This window comes from Cynocephalus volans, chromosome 3 (genome assembly GCF_027409185.1).
Source record: "Cynocephalus volans isolate mCynVol1 chromosome 3, mCynVol1.pri, whole genome shotgun sequence".
NCBI lineage: Eukaryota > Metazoa > Chordata > Mammalia > Dermoptera > Cynocephalidae > Cynocephalus > Cynocephalus volans.
In genome coordinates, this window is record NC_084462.1 from 152,557,436 (window position 1) to 152,573,270 (window position 15,835).

Below are 15,835 nucleotides of genomic sequence, written 5' to 3' on the forward strand. Positions count from 1 at the left end.
AGAGTGGGTTCCCTCTCCCTGGCCACAGCGTTGATTTAAGGGGAGAACATGTCATCCAAGGCCAGCCGGTGAGCCCAGGGTAGATGGCTGGGATAGAGGAAAGAGGCATCTTTTCCCTGTGGGGTGAGCCCAGAGATTCAGGGTGCAGTGGGGAGGTGAGGGGCCCCAAATGGGGAGTTGGTGCCTGAGAATGAAGCCGACAGCAGGGAGTCCAAGGAAGCAACACCACCTTTACACAGTCGATGACGCCAGCCAGGAAATCCCTGTTCTTTTTTTCCCCCCATCATCTGTGATTTTGTTTTTAATTATCTTAAGTCTGATAATCACATAATTTACAAATTTGTATATATCTCCTTTATTTTAATCCTTCTAACAAGTTGGTAAAAGCACCATTGTCAGTCACACATACACAGTAGTTCTACAGTCTTATGTGGTTTTGAATACCCATTTAAAAACAATCCTGAATAGTAATTGAGCTTGACTTAGCAAAGAATTCAAGAGTAAAGTTTAACTTGTTGTTGTATCTTGTCACCCTGACTTTTAAAAGCATTTGGCCTCATATATCATCTATAAAACACGAGAAGCATTAAATATTCTTTGTTTGGTATAATACATAAACCACACTAAAGTGCCTTTCAATAAGTAAAAGGCAGCATGTTACGTACATGGAATTCTAACCAGATTGGCATAGTTAAGACCAAAAGTATAAAGTAGACATTGCTACTTTATCTTCAGCCATTGCCTTTAACAGGCTAATGAACACAAATTAAAACACAGGTGAGTCTTGCTTGCTTCTGAGACAGTGAAGGGATTACCCCAGTACTTAAATTTACTCATATAATCAGTATATAAATCTAGATATAAAACCAATCTCTAATAAGTCTTGAGATGGCATTCACCATCTTTGTGAAAAGTTGAACATTACTGATCAAGTCCAATCATATCTTTAGAAGGGGAAAACAGTGATAGTATTTACAGAACCAGAATTATTGTCAAAATTTAAAAAACCTATCATATTCATTTAACCACAAATCAGTCGTACTTAAATCAGGACTGTCACAACAGACATATTCTATCAGTCATTCATGATCTGAATTCTGGTGTATGAGATCAATTTAATTATTGGTACACATAAAAAGTCATGAGACATTTCTGTTTTGTAATAAGGCAGTGGACAACTATTATTCATTAGTAGCTTTTTCGAGATAAATTACCAAGTCTGCCCTTTTGCTTCTTCTTAAGGCCAGCAAAGATCATTTCTGTTCCAGGGATGTACTTCTTGGGAGTCTCCAAACACTCCATCAGTGTCTCCTCTCCCCAGGTGACACCTTTGCTCTTGTTGGCATCTGTGTAAGAGAGTCTAGCTACCCGACCTGTCTTCCACCCCAACAGACCACGGAGATTGGGCCAAGTCTCATGCTTGCCTCACTTTCCATGGTATGGCACAGGGCACACTTCTGAACAAAAATCTTGCCTTTCTCATCATCACCCATTTTTAATTCTCTCTTTCATCACTCACAGTACAAAGGTTCGCACTTGGAAGCCAGATGTCCCACACTCTCAGAAATCCCCTGTTCTTAAGCCAGATTGAGTTGGGTTTTTAATGCTTGCAACTAAATGAGCCTTTCAGATGAATACAACTGTCAGAGGTCCCCCCAATTAGAAAAGGGAGAGACAAGCCCTGTGCCAGAGTTACATTACTGTGGTGCCAACTTAGGAGGGCTCCACTTCTGCTCCTTTCCCTTTTTCCCCTCCAAGAGCATTTAATGTGCAGGCAAGACTCCCAAGGCCTGCAAATCCCAAGGCCGGAGCACACAGCCTTCCTCCACTTTCTGCCCCCCCCCCCGTGTCATCGGGTCTGACGGTGGAGTGGTGGGTTTTCTGTGAGTGCATTTAGACACCTTCAAAGCCATTTTTAGACTTTTTATTCTATAGACCAGAAAATTGCTGAAATTAGGAGACATTTGAAGTGGCTCTTCCTCGAGCCCAGAAAAGATTTCTGCTGCTGCTATATTGAAAAGCCCAGAAGCAAGTTGTTTTGGCTTATGTCTGGCTGTTATGTAATAAACATGATGTTGCACTTTGGAAGCCCTGAACATCGGTTGGAAGGATGAAAACAGTGGCCTCACAATGGTGCTTTGTAGAGGGCTGGAAGAAGATAATACAATCTTCTGGGAGTGTTCAAATAACAGTGTGTGGGGGGCAAACTTGAATTACTATGTAAATTCCCAAAGGAAACAGTGGGGGGGGGGGAGAAAGAAGAAAGGGAGGTTATGTATTAATGCATGAGAAAAAGGTAATCAACACCAAAATAAAAGCTGTTTTTAATAAGACAAAGGGACCCAGGAGATGTGGACTGATCTACTGTAGAAAGGAGGTTGCATTAGCTTCTATGCTATGTAACAAATTACCATAAACTTAACTGCTTAAAACAACACACATTTATTATCACCTCCAGGAGCTCAGAACAGACCCCAGTGACAGCCAGCAAGAAAGTTGGTCAGAAGAGCAGGACTGGTATTGTTGGGATCTCTGCTCAGGGTCTCATGAGGCTGAAATCAAGGTGTCAGCTTGGCTAGGGTCTCATCTGAGGTACAGGGTCCTCTTGCAAGCTCATGTGGTTATCGGCAGAATTTAGTTGCTTGTGGTTGTAGGACTGAGGTTTGCACTTTCCTGCTGGCTGTCACCGGGGATTGCTCTGTGCTCCTAGTGTCCCCCACATTTCCTCACCACATGGCCCTCTCACAACATACCTATTAGCTCCTTCAAGCCCCAGGAAAATTCTTCTCACGCTTACAATCTCTCCAACTTTTTTGATCTTGCACCTCTAGACTCTCTTTTAAAGAGCTCACCTGATTAGGTCAGGCCCACTCACCTCAAGGAAAGAGATTACACAGGGTGTGCATGCCCAGGGGTGGGAATCTTGGGGGCCATCCTAGAGTTCTGTCTACCACAGTGATCAAATTTTTATACAAAAGCAGGAACCTAAAATGTATAATGTTAATACACTACATTATGGACTGAATGTTGGTGTCCCCCTTCTCCCCCACATTCATATGTTGAACCCCTAACCTCCAATGTGATGGCATTTGGAGGTGGGGGGTCTTTGGGAGGTAATTATGTTTAGATGAGATTGTGTGGGTTGCAAACCCACACATTAGTATAAGGACACTAATGATGGGATTAGTGTCCTTATAAGAAGTGGAAGAGAGACCAGAACTCTCTGTGTGTGTGATGTGAGGACATGGTGAGAAGGCAGCCATCCGAAAGCCAGGAAGAGGGCTCTCACTAGAAATGAATCTGCCAGCACCTTGACCTTGGATTTCCCAGCCTCCAGAACTGTGAGAAAGAAAAGTCTGCTGTTTGAGCCATACTGTCTATGTTATATCGTCATAGCAGTCCAAGGTAAGACAACTACAATACTCAACATCCCATTAATCTACCTCACCAAGAGCCTTCTGAAAAACAGGCTGTTCAAAGGCTGTGAAAACAGCCAGCATGCAGAATTTTCCCATGAGTGTGTCCTTCCACATACACTTTGTTTATTCCTTTATTCATTCAACAAACTAGCTCCTATTGTCCTCTCTCACTGTTTTTGACCCCAAGGCTGAGACTAAGCTGAGGCCAGTGAGGTTCCTACAGCACAGAATTTACTGAGGAGCCCATTTGCATGACCCTGAGAGTGAGTGCACCCTAGGCCTCATCCTGGCCCTGGCCCTTCCAGGCACAGAGGCAATAAAGATTTGGGGGGAAGAAAGTCACTTTCTTCCTCAAGGCACACATGGTTTAATAGGTCAAAAACAGAATACAGGGCTGCTTTTTGAAACCTCAATTGCCAACTTCATAAAAGCACAGAATTTCCCCTAAGAAGCACAGTTGAATGTAACTGAAAAAAAGGCCCCTTCTGACCCTCGATGTTTTAAAGGTCTAGAGTCATTTATACCACTATTAAAATAAAATCTGACACTAATATAAACTTGACGCCACATTTCATCGAATCATAACTGGTGAAGTCTCCTGTTGCTCCATTGGAAGGTTTGTACAGTTTCTCACATTCCATGGAGAAGCCCATGTTTCCTGCATATACCTTCACATCACCAGGTAACTGCCTCTTCATCTTTCACTACTGTTTTCTCTATTTGCCATTTCAGCACCAACTGGGGCACTTGTTGAAAGAATTTCATGGATCTCTTTTTTCCCTGGCTTCCATTCACAGTATAGAGCTGAGCCTCTCACCAGAACCTGACTCACCAGCCTGTAGATTGTCCAGAATTCCTGTTTTGTGGCTAACAAGCCCCTGGCTCTGTTCTGAGTGCCCCTGTGGTCTTGTCAGTCCTCTGGTACAAAGGCCGGCTGGACCCCAAGACCTCAGCCCTAAAGAGAAGCCTAGGAAAGGAGACCCCCACCAAGGCCTCCTGCTCCGATCTTTCGGGCTCTTTTTGGTGAAAGCTCCTCCACTCACTGTTCTCAGCTCACCCCACCTCGTGGAAAATGAGCCCTGTGTGAAAACAGTCTTGGGGCTGGGAGCCATGGTACACCCTTGTTCAGGTTAAATCCCCTTAAGTAACCGAAAACAGACCTGAGTTAGAACTCCTAGCATATTTCTCGGTGCTGAGTGCTTACCCAAGAAGAATGCTAAACAGAGCACTGAGCTGATGGCAAATATGCGTGACCAATTCCCCAGCCTCAGCCACAGAAGGGATTGACAGTTTGGACCTTGGGGCTGCTGTTGCCACAACCTAGATCTGCATCTTCTAGAATTCTTTGCACAACAGCAGACCTATTGTGAGGATTTCCTTACTCCCGCTCCCATGCCTCCAGCAAGTAAGATGTTTACTTCCAGTTCTAGAAGGGGAGAAGGGTGCAGGCAGACATGGAAGGAATGCTAACCATAGCTAACCTAAATCAGATTTCCAGGCTGCTCCACTAACCAGGGCTCTGCTTCACCCTCTGGGGACAGTGTAAACAAAAAGCTGGATCTTTGCATCCTGCTCTGAAGGCTAAAGTTCTGATTCAAGGCTTAGTCATCCCCTTCTGTGCCTCACAGTCTTTTTTTTTTTTTTTTTTTTTTTATAACTCTGATGCTATTACTTATTCATCCCTTTGCATACAAAGTGACTTGGGATAGATGACAAAAGAACTTGAGACTGAGCCCCTTATTTCTGGGCTGTCAGAACTTAAGGAAGTTAATTAATTTCTCTCAACCTCAGTTTCCTCATCTGAAAAAGTAGGGGTAATTATACTTGGCTTGCAGGGTTTTTTGTTTGTTTTTTGTGTGTGTGTGAATTAGAAATGCATGGAAACTGCTACCCCCTTAAGAAAGGTTAGTTCTGCTATTGCTGCTATCTATGCCTCTATGTATGTATTGATCTGTCTTCTCTGCTAGGCTAAGTTGAAAGCAAGGATTGTGTCCGTATTACTACTGGCAATTACAGTGCCTGACAGAGAGGGGGCGCTCAACCAATGAGTAAATGTTGAGGGTCTGGGTTTGAGCGAGGGGCAGCAGCCACAGGAAATCAGAATCTGTATGTACTTACCTGCTCTACTTCCTGAGTCAGTGATTTACAAACCCTTTGTGTTCAGGACACATCTGAAGGGACTGCCATATTCGGACAACAGCGAGTCAGCAATAATCGCAACTTAATCCCTACTACTGAAGAGCAATGTCCAAAGCATCCACTATGGTCCCACCATTTGCTGGGATGCCCTTCAACCCTGTGGTTGGGTGGCTAAAACATTTACTGCCCTGATCTCCCCCACTAACGTACATAAGAATTCTCACATGTCCAATTAAACAACACATTTCTTTGCCACCAGCTTACCAACACATCTCTTACCTTCTCAAAGCACTACAGGTTGTAGCCGTAGTGTGTTGGCCCGCCATACAGGTCTCAGGTGGGCACTTCAACTTTGCCCTTGGAATTCCAAGATTTAGCTTTTGCAGCAATTTGTTAACAATCCTGAAGGTCCTTGACAATGTAGTCATTTGTAATTTTGATAAGATGTCAAGTTTTAAAATTAGCTTATAAGTAATACATAAGAATATATGTACTGCAAAATACTCATATAATAGATAAATGTACAGAGGAAAACCTGTAGAAGTCTTCCTTTATCTGACTCAGTCAGACTGCCACAAACATTCCCAATTCTCGGTCGCTTTATAACAACCAATGTTTATTTTTTGTTCACACTCCATGTTTTTTACAAGTCAGCTACAGCTCTGCCTCTTACCATCTTTATCCAGAACCAAAACTGATGGGAAAACGTAACCTCTGTCTGGAATACTGCCAATCTAATGGCAGAAAGAAAAAGACAAGGCAAATGATGCCCTGACTTCCAAAACTTTGCACACAAGTGACCAACGTCATTTATTTGGCCAAAGCAAGTCATATGGCCATTCCTGAGGTCAACAGTGTGAGAATAAATCCTGCTGCAGAGAGGAGCACTGTGGGGCAGGAAACTAGAATGTTCAGTGAATGAGAATACCATCTCTCTCTCCCCATCAACTACTTCTCTCCCGGAAGGAACTGCCCTTAACAGTTCAGGGCACACCCTTTCAGTCCCCTGTCCTCTGTATTTGCCTACACATCCATGCAGGCGTACACATCCATGCAGGCGTACACATCCATAAGGAATATTCCACATATTGTTCTGCAACTTACTCTGTTCAATTAATACGCCTTGGAGAACTTTCCACCTCAGTGTACACAAGTCTATTCCACTCTCTCTAACAACTACAGGTTATTTCATACCATGATATATTTAAATTATTGGTGTACATTTTGAATCTTTTCAATATTTTTTGCCATAAAAATAATGCTGTGATATTTATCCATTACACATGCACATATCTTTGTGTTATAGGCATTGGAAGAAAAAAACCACCCTTGGAGACCGATATAGAAAAAGAGAAAAAGATTTTTATTTCCAGCAGCCGGATCGCACCAGCCAAATCAAGGTGCGGCGCCGAACCGTCTTTGTTCTCGGTTTTTAAAGTTGCAAGCGTGGCAACTCGATTACCCGATCACCGCACCAAGAGGTATTAGCCAATGTAAGCAAGCCAACAGTACATGAGCTAATTTTGCAGTTAACGGAGCTCCTCCCGTCCCACCCCCACTTTCCTGCCTAACTTTCACACAATGGAGGGGCTACCTTAAGTGGCATCGGTCCTGCTCTTAGAAAAGAGGGCATTACTTCATTTGTGCACGTGTGTATTTATGAGTAATAGGTTTCTAGAAATAGATTGTTAAAGGAGAATATGTGTGCATTACAATTTTTAATGGATACTGCCAATTTGTCCTGAAAAATGCCTTCATCAATGTACACAGCTACCAGCAATGTAAAAGGGCCTGATTTCCCAAATCCTCAACAACTTACTGTTAATCAACTTTTTCTTTTCTGCCAATCTGATGAATTTTTTTTAAGCTAATTCATTGTTTTAATGTATTTTCATGCTTACAGTGAGGTTGAGAATTGTTCATATTTATTGCTAATTTTACAATTTTTTTCTTTTGTGAATTGTCTGTTTCCATTCTTCACCCATTTTCTATTGATTGTTTTAATCTTTTTCTCTGTTTCATCTTTTTCTTTCAGCTTTGAATGAACTGTTTTATATATTTTCTCAGTGTTAATCCTTTGTCTCTATTACTGGTTGTGAACGAAAGCATCTCTCAATTACATCAGGAACTCATTTTTAAAAACCAGACACTGAGTGAAAATACTAACCAGAATCCTGTATTTTCTGTCAGTCTAATACTACCAACCAATTTAATAAAACACAGAAAAATGTCAATATATGTAACAGATTATTTAGTGTGTAAGATGCAGGAAACACTGCTTCCTGATCACCCAGCAGTTAATACGACTTTTAACAGGCACTTGCATATACGAAGCCAGACCACCTCTCTGAGCACCATCAACACCCCATTCTCTTCCCTTTGACGACACTTGGTGCTTTTCAAAACATCTGCATATGATTCTGACATTCTTCCAATTATATTTGGAAAATAACTGGAAAATTCCTCCACTCTTCCCTACACATATACTACTTTGTTTAAAATGTTCCATTGATTTTGGGGGATGTAAAACACAATTTTCTATATAAAGCTCGGCCCCAAGAATGCTGCACTGGAGAGACATGTGCGTTCTATGAAGCCTGGGTGTTAAAGATAAGAAGAGTTTTACTAAAAAAAGATTACCTAGGGAGGCAGTTTGTGAGGTATACATCTATTTGCTTCCAGTCTGGCCATTTTGTTTTTAATTTTGTTCATGGTATTTTTTTCTAGATGCAAAATTTGCCATTTCATGTAATCAAATCTGTCAGTTATTTTGCTTAAGATTTCTGGATTTGAAGTCTTGCTTTAGGAGTCTTTCTCCATCTCAGGATTTTTCTTTTTAATTCTCCTATATATGTTTTTAAGAAATCGTTAGTTTTATGTTTAGATCATTAGTCATAAGAAATTAATTGCTGGGTAAGTTGTGAGGGGGTGTTGGGAAGTCTAAATTTTCTCTGTCCCAAAACAAGTAGTATATCATCAACCCACCACCATTTTGTGTTGCTATAACAGGATACCTGAGACTGGATAATTTATAACAAACAGAAATTTATTGGCTCACAGTTCTATAGGCTGGAAAGTCCAAGATCAAGGTGCCAGCATCCCTCTGCATTGTCACATGCTATAAGGCAGACAGGCAAGAGCACAAGAGAGCAAACCCATTCCTGCAAATTCATTTTATAATGGCATTAATCTATTCATGAGGATGGATCCCTCATGACCTCAACACCTCACGTTGGGCCTCACCCCCCAACACTGTCTCACTGGGGAGTAAGTTTCCAACACTTGAATTCTGGGCAACACATTCAAACTATAGCATACCATAAATTAAATTCTCCAGGTTTTCAAAAAATGTATTCAGCATCTTAAAGCATTAGATTTTATGGTGGAGCTGGCATACAGAAGTGCAAATCTTAGGGAGCATGAAATTAATTACCAGCATCCGTGTATTATCAACACCAGAGTCCTCTGCTTGTTGTAATTATTCTCATGAAGGTGAAAAGTTTTGTGTGTAATAAATTATTTTGATAGCAAGACGACTGCTAATGATGCATGTCAAGGGATAGAAGAAAGTGAGATACCACTGCAAATAAAGTGGAGTCCTGTAGAAATAGAATAATTAAAGATTTGAAGCAGTCATTTAAATTTTTCCAGTTAACCTTTGCTATGTCTTACTTGGTCCTTTACAGGTTTATGATGTTCAGGAATTCTGTGGTTCAGTAGTTCTGGGTGAGTCCTTGGAAATGTCCAGGTTCTATTGTGTCATGAGGTTTCCTGGTCCCAGAGATTCACTCACAACTGACACCCCCTTGGCCCCACATGGTTTGTGAAAGAGAAAACTGTCCTCTCTGCCTCCATTTCCCTTTTTTCCATCTGTCACTCCTCATCCCATGGCAATCTGACTGCCCCTTCCTCATGCCTCAGAAATCCCTCATATGGAAAAGCCTAGTTAGACGAGTTTGAAGATGCTGGGCTGGGGGTGGAGGGTTAGGGGGAGTGTTCAAATGACAGCTGATGTTATAAGCCTTTGAGCCCACTGTGTGCTAAAGGGATGGACTAAAACACAGATAAATTAGCAGGTAAGCTGACAATTGCCCAAAAGGAGAGCTGAGCAGAGTGCAGAAGGAAAGGGGAGCAGGTCATATGCCTATCCCCTCTGGTCTCCTCCTCCTCCTCTCTGTGTGCACATGCGTGTGCGTGCACACACACACACACACACACACACGCACACGCACACGCACACACACACACACACACACACAGGCATGCATGTGCTGGCTCCTTTGTGTCCCAAGACAAAAGCTTTGTCAACACCCTGAAGGAAGATTAGATGGCAACATAAAACAAGATGGGCATCCCGGGCTGAGGAGACCACATGGAAAACTGTGTGGGAATCTGGAGGATGCTAAGGAATGCCGGGAATGGGTCTCCATGGCTGCCAGTCTGGGCTGGGATATCCCGGCCCTGGGCTGCCCTCCAGCCATCCAGGAGGTGTCCTCATTGCTTTAGAGGACTTTAACCTCTGGAAGGCTCCACCTCTGGCACCCAAACCCTCTGTGCCCCTGCCAGGGCTTCTCAAACTCTTCTTCTCAGCCACCCCTTGTGCCTGGAAGCCTCAGCACCTAACTGTGGGGAGGACGAGGCCTAGCCAGTGCTACCCTAGGCAAATGTGATATTTCTCTGCTATCTCGCATTTACCTTTAAAACTGAAGCAGTTTGTGTTCTGCATGATGTATCTGTCCTTGTTTTGATGTAAATTGTGTCCTCAGTTTCATGCCTAACTCTCTCCCTCCTCCTCCCCATTGGGTACCGATAGAAAATGCAACACTGCTCTGCTTCGTGGTAATTAATTGATGCTGGCCCGATTGTTCGTCTGCCATCTTCCCGCTAGACTGTAAGTTACGGGAAGTCAGTGGCCATTCCTGGCTTGGTCACTACTGCCCTCTCCGTACCTAGCTGGTGCCTGTCCCAGGCATGGCTTTTAGCCTTCGTGGGTAGAGCCCTCTTCTACTAGGGCTGATTGTTCGTGAAGGGTCCAGGTGAGGGGTGCCATCCGTCATTGCTCGGGGTCCAGCCCATCACGACTGCCGGCACCCTCCCAGTGACAGCAAGACAATGACATCACCTCAGAATATTTACAAAGGACACCCTATTCTATAAAACTCTCTCAGGAGAATTACTTTTTTAGCCCATTCTTGCTCTATTAGGTGTGTAATCTCATAACTCAGAATTTCTCAGATTCAGTTCAAGGGCATAGATGATTTGGTAAGTATTTGATTTAAAGATGTTTTCTCCAGTCAGAGAAGAAATGGAAGGGTGTTTTGGGGAGGGCAGGAAAACAACTCAATTTGGAAAAAGAGCCGATTTCTCAGGTAAGTAATTGTAAGTTATATCTACCTCTGTCACCTCTGGGTCTAGTTTTCTCATCTTCTACACAGCCTTTCAGTGACAACCCTTATCCTTATTCTTAATATCCACAGAGTGCTACTCAGAAGACTTATTGGTTGAAAAAATGCCAATTCCTCAGAATAGCACAGTGCTGACTTCAAGTTTCATGTAAAAATTGTGGTTAAACACACTTTAGTCGGAGCATTTGAAGACAATGCTAAAGAACAGTAGAATGAAATCTGAATTGTGGAATAGTTATTAGTGTAATTGCTTGCATTTACTGAGCATTTATTTTGTGTCAGTTATTAGGCTGAGTTTTTTGCACAGATTAGCTCATGTAATCCTCCCAGCAAACACTTAAGGAGAGAATTATTATTCCCATTTCACAGATGAGGAAACTGAGACTTGGATGGTGTCTGTAACTTGCTCAAGATCATGTGCTTCATGGGGAACAGGGCCTGAGGTCTTATGCTGATTTACATCCTTCTGTGGTCCAGCCTCTTCCCACTGGCCACGAACAAGCAATGAATATTTGTATTTGAGAAAGAAAGAAACTTCCATTACTCCAAGTGCAAGTGGTGATCAGTTTGGGGTCTAACAGACTTGTTTCAGTTAACAAATTCATAATGATCTCTGTAAGTGGCTCATTTGTTGACTCATTTTTTTAGTGGACTGAAATGTGTTGTTCTCTTAAAAATGTTGAGTGTTGCCTCTCCCGTCCAACTCAAATAATCTGTCATGGTCTGAATGTTTGCAACCCCCCAAAATTTGTATGTTGAAACTCTAACCTCCAAGGTGCAGCTTTAGGAGGTAATTAAGTTATACAGGCTCTGCCTTCACAAACGGGATTAATGGGCTTAGTGCCCTTATAAAAGAAAAGCAGAGCTTCTCTGCCCCTTCTGCCATGTGAAGACACAGCAAGAAGACAGCTGTCTGGGAAGCAGGCAGTGGACCCTCACCATACGTCAAATGTGCTGGCACTTTGATCTTGCACTCCCCAGCCTCCAGAACTGTGCGAAATAAACTATTATTGTTTATAAGCTACCCAGTTTGTGGTATTTCATTACAGCAGACGGACTAAGACAGAATCTAAGAAATAAAATGTTCATAGATGAATTTGGTCCGTTTCTAAATTCCTGCAAGACCCAAATGTCTGTTTGACCAGGCATCAAACAAGTTCTGATTAGCAGTGCTCTTTTGAAAGGTGTGCTGACATTTACAACCCCTGTTCAAGTTCCTTCTCTGATAGCAGCAGCCCTGGAGTTTCTCTCAGTCACTTGAGTTGGTTGAACTTCTGCAGTTGTTTCAGCTACATTTATGGAGTATCACTCTCCTGGTGTGACCCTTGCCCTGCAGCCACTGGCCTTCTTGGCCCAACCTTGTCCACAACCATCTCCACTTTGAAAAGCATTTTCAGTTCGGTGCAAGAGGGATGGGTTGGGCACTGGCCAACTGGACTAGCTGTCCAGTGTTGTGCTACTCCAATGTGGGGGAGGAGACTATACAGAAATGCAAATACCAGCTGATGTTAATTGATGGCTTCCAGCTGGGCACTGTGCTCGGTGTTCTGCAGCGTCATCTCATTTCATTCTCACAGTCACTCTCTCAGTCCTGTGTTTCAGAGGAGGAAACTGAGGATCAGAGTGGATGAGTAAACTGCCCCCAGTTACATAGCTCGCAGACAGATCTGGATTGATTACAGGTCTGACTTCCCAGTCTGAGCTTTTTATGGGCATTCTTGAGATAAGGGCTGGAGTAGTGCAGGAAGTTTCCATGGAGGAAGTGGAAATTGGGATGGATTTTGAGGACTGTACTGGAAAGACAAGGATTGCACTGGGAAGGGGGTAGGACAGAAAAACAAGCAGAGCATCCTCCTTTGCTTTTGTTCTCTCCATAGAGCAGCATAAAAGGTGAATTAGATCATCTTGTGGTTGGCATTGCTAATTAATTTTAAATTCAACACCTGCCTCACCATTTGAGCTTAATCTTATTATAGCAGATCTTTTCACATTTCTTTTATTTATGCAGATTTTACAGGCAGGGGTTTTAAGTCAATCAAAGAACGTCTGTGCTGAAAGAAATTATTTTTGTGTGCATTAAAATAATTGGCCCAATTCTCTGAACAAGTAAAAGCTATTCAATTCCATTCTTAAAGGTAAAGAGTAATACAGGAGGGGAAGAAAAACTTTCACATAACTACCTCTCTTTTATTTCTAGTACATGGTAAAATGTCCAGGAAAATGAATTCATATTGTTTGGAGGTACAGCTGAGGTCAGCATGTCTAGCATGGGCCTAGCATAGAGACAGTTTCCCTGACTTATAGCTTAATGCACATAATAAGTTTGCAAAGTATTTCAATAACACAAAGGTCACAATCTGAGAAACAGATCTGAACTTAAATATTCCACACGTGACATCAAGATATTCCACCGTCTTTTAAAATTCCACTTTGTACCATCTCACTATGAAAATGCCTGTTATAAAATACTATTTCTGAAATACCTGGAATTTGTTTCCAAGTCATTTAATTTTCCCCAGGCTGTTGAATCTGTGTCCTTGTCTTTAAACCATTTACCTCTTTCGTAGCTTCAATCCTTTTGTCTTTTTTACAGAAAGTAATTTTTCCAAAGACATATTTTAATCCATGTAAGGGGGAAATCACTTCACTTTTCTTTAGAACCTTCAAAAGAACTATTTCTATTTCAGAGAAAGCTGAAATCAAGTGACTTTCTCCTCTGTATATCTGGGCAACCCAGTCTCTCTGTCCATACACACAAATAAGCATCACTTACTTGTGTGGTCATGTAGTTCGGGTGGGACCAGGCCTACCTTCTGCTCCACAGGATAGTCCTGACTGGCCTATGCCACAATGGGTCATCCAACCTTTGTGGTCACAGGGTTTGGTTCAGGGATGAGCAAATCAGCACAAAGCTTTAAGTGGCTGTTGGTTGATTGCAGGAAACATACCTTCCTGTTGCATGGGAACAAGGGAGCTCATAGGCCTGAATGCAGCCAGTCCTCCTATAATCACCAGGAAATTGACCCTAGGAGGCAAAACAAACAACATTAGTAAAAAAAGTAAAGAAGTGGAAAGAAATGAAGTCCTCATATCATCGTAGCAATCAATGTAGTCCACTGTACCTCCAGACTCCCAGTTAGCCAATAAATAAATCCCTTCTTGTTTATGAGTTTTAATTGGGTGTTCTGTTGCAGCCAAAAGCATTTTATCTAATACACCCAACTACTGGGCAGTTGAACTAAACACACAATACTACACCTTGAAATACAGTTTATCCAGTGTAAATGTCTAACAGAAGAGTATTGGGTGATTACATTGCATCCATTGATGGTACATTAGCTAGGACAGACAAGGCTGTTGTAACAATAGAAATTTACTTTTCACTCATGTAATAGCCCGAAGCAAGTGATCCTGCTCAGCACATGGCATGGCTCTCTTCCACACGGTTCCATTGGTTTTTGAGAAACCAGGCTTCTTCCACTTTTTGGCTCCCTACCCCCTAGGGCCTTGTGATCACCCTCATAAAGCTGGCAGACCAGGGAAGGAGGATGAGGGGCACCCCTGCTTCGTAAAACTGTTGGTCAAATGGTAAAATCTCCATCCATTCTCCCTTAGCTAAAACTCAGTCACACAGTCACATCTAACTGCAGAGGATCCCAGGAGAAAAAAGTGGATTTTTGGTAAGTAGCTCACAGTCTTAGTCACAGACAGGATGCTTCAGAAGCTCACTGAATTACATGGGAAAATGCTAACCGAGCAGTGTGCAAGGTCTCAGCCCATGTTCTCTAAGGCCCATATCTCTAAGCACAGGGGTGCTCCACTTCTCTCTGTTTCATCTCTGTGGCAAGACTTTGTGTTCTTCTCCAGCCTTGTTTCACTTCTGGTACATTCATGATGTTCCCAGCAGGCAAATACACTCCACCATGACTGGTGAGCAATAAAGACTTTACTGAAGATCTGGTGTGATTAAAGAAATGTAATCAGATTCTTCTGTAGCCATCTGCTCTTTCCTCCAAAGCTCTCTTCCCTTGCCAGCAGCCTCACCTCACCTGTGGCTCTTCCGTAGCCCAGTGTTTCCCTTCCAGCATCAACAGCCCTTAAAACCTCGTGGCCTGAGCAATTCGGCTCTTACCCATTTTCTCGTGCCCATTCCATAAAACAAAACTTGGTAGTAAACCAAAAAAACCAATGAAATATTTTTTTTCCTCCAACATACCCCTCAGGGAACTTAGCAAATAATTCACTGGACAAAAACAATTCTCTTCTAAGGGCAGGGTTGGGTGGGGTGTTTAATGGGGTGGAAATTAATTTTTGCCATAAAAATTCATTTACGTGGGAAAAAAGACTGAAAGGATACCCTAAAATGTTAACAGTATTTATTTTCAGGTAATTGAGTTAAAGTTTTTTTCCTCTTGTATGTTTCTATACATTCCTTTAATTTTTGTTCTGTGTTTTCCAAATGTACTGTAATACATGATGTATTTCTTTAATAATTTAAAATTAATATAGTAAAGAAATTTATCTTTTGCTCAGTATCACTAATCATTAGGGAAATGCAAATCAAAACCACAGTGAGATACCACTTCACAACCACCAAAATGACTATTTAAAAAAACAAAACAGAAAATAACAAGTGTTGGTGAGGATGTGGAAAAATGAGAATGCTTGTGCATTGTCAGTGCAACTGTAGAATGCTACCGCCACCATGGGAAACAGTACGGTGGTTCCTTCAAAAATTAAACATAGAATTTGTATATGATACAATAATTCTACTTGCTGTAGACTGGATGCCCACCCCCCCCCCCAACCTCATTGTAGCTTAAATCCCCACCATAACTGTTAGAGTGGGAAATCCTACTATGGTCATTGAAA

General features: G+C 42.2%; 1 pseudogene; it reads right to left on the reverse strand.

Moving 5' to 3' along the window:
* Nucleotides 1-1,181: 1,181 nt before the first annotated feature.
* On the reverse strand, nt 1,182-1,493 carry LOC134373736 (cytochrome c, somatic-like; annotated as a pseudogene).
* Between the last annotated feature and the right edge of the window lie 14,342 nt (nt 1,494-15,835).